Genomic DNA, 1598 nt, shown 5'->3' with positions numbered 1-1598 from the left:
AAGAATAACCCATGGCAGCCGAAAACAACAACAATGCAAGGAAGGTGTTGGGTGACTTTACTGCACCTACTCCCGACTTCTATGGGAGAAGCATCTCTATCCCTGCCATTGGAGCAAACAACTTTGAGCTTAAGCCTCAATTAGTTGCTCTAATGCAACAGAATTGCAAGTTCCATGGACTTCCATTGGAAGATCCTCATCAGTTCTTAGCTGAATTCTTGCAAATCTGTGACACTGTCAAGACTAATGGGGTTGACCCTGAGGTCTACAGACTTATGCTATTCCCTTTTGCTGTAAGAGACAGGGCTAGGATATGGTTGGACTCACAACCTAAAGAAAGCTTGGACTCATGGGAAAAGCTAGTCAATGCCTTCTTGGCAAAGTTCTTTCCACCTCAAAAATTGAGTAAGCTTAGAGTGGAAGTCCAAACCTTCAGACAAAAGGATGGAGAATCCCTCTATGAAGCTTGGGAAAGATACAAACAATTGATCAGAAAATGTCCATCTGACATGCTTTCTGAATGGAGCATCATAGGTATTTTCTATGATGGTCTCTCTGAACTATCCAAGATGTCCTTGGATAGCTCTGCTGGAGGATCTCTTCATCTGAAGAAGACGCCTACAGAAGCTCAAGAGCTAATTGAAATGGTTGCAAATAACCAATTCATGTACACTTCTGAAAGGAATCCTGTGAACAATGGGACTAATCAGAAGAAAGGAGTTCTTGAGATTGATACTCTGAATGCCATTCTGGCTCAGAACAAGAGATTGACTCAACAAGTCAATTTGATTTCTCAAAGTCTGTCTGGAATGCAAAATGCACCAAGCAGTACTAAGGATGCTTCATCTGAAGAAGAAGCCTATGATCCTGAGAACCCTTCAATGGAAGAGGTGAATTACCTAGGAGAACCCTATGGAAACACCTATAATTCTTCATGGAGAAATCATCCAAATTTCTCATGGAAAGATCAACAGAGACCTCAACAAGGTTTCAACAACAATAATGGTGGAAGAAACAGGTTTAGCAATGGCAAGCCTTTTTCATCATCTTCTCAGCAACAGACAGAGAATTCTAAGCAGAACCCCTCTGACTGAGCAACCATGGTCTCTGATCGAATCAAGACCACTCAAAGTTTCATGACTGAAACAAGGTCCTCCATTAGGAATTTGGAGGCACAAGTGGGACAGCTGAGCAAGAAAGTTACTGAACTCCCTCCAAGTACTCTTCCAAGCAACACAGAAGAAAATCCAAAAGGAGAGTGCAAGGCCATCAACATGGCCGAATTTGGAGAGGAAGGAGAGGAAGTGAACGCCACTGAGGAAGACCTCAGTGGGCGTGCACTGACCTCCACTGAGTTTCCCAATGAGGAACCATGGGAATCTGAGGCTCAAAATGAGACCATAGAGATTCCATTGGACTTACTTCTGCCCTTCATAAGCTCTGATGAGTATTCTTCCTCTGAAGTGGATGAGTATGTCACTGAAGAGCAAGTTGCCAAATACCTTGGAGCAATCATGAAGCTTAATGACAAGCTATTTGGAAATGAGTCTTGGAAGAATGAACCTCCTTTGCTCACCAAAGAACTGGATGACTTGTCT

The 1598-nt window shown here is 42.9% G+C and overlaps 1 non-coding gene across 1 annotated transcript; it reads right to left on the bottom strand.

Moving 5' to 3' along the window:
- Window positions 1-407: 407 nt before the first annotated feature.
- On the bottom strand, window positions 408-511 carry LOC130964216 (small nucleolar RNA R71). Its single transcript, XR_009080318.1, has one exon. It is a non-coding gene; the product is annotated as a small nucleolar RNA R71 (small nucleolar RNA).
- Between the last annotated feature and the right edge of the window lie 1087 nt (window positions 512-1598).

This window comes from Arachis stenosperma, chromosome 2, assembly GCF_014773155.1.
Source record: "Arachis stenosperma cultivar V10309 chromosome 2, arast.V10309.gnm1.PFL2, whole genome shotgun sequence".
In the NCBI taxonomy this organism is placed as follows: Eukaryota; Viridiplantae; Streptophyta; class Magnoliopsida; order Fabales; family Fabaceae; genus Arachis; species Arachis stenosperma.
The sequence above is the reverse complement of the archived record's forward strand: the minus strand, read 5'-3'. Positions and strand labels throughout refer to the sequence as shown.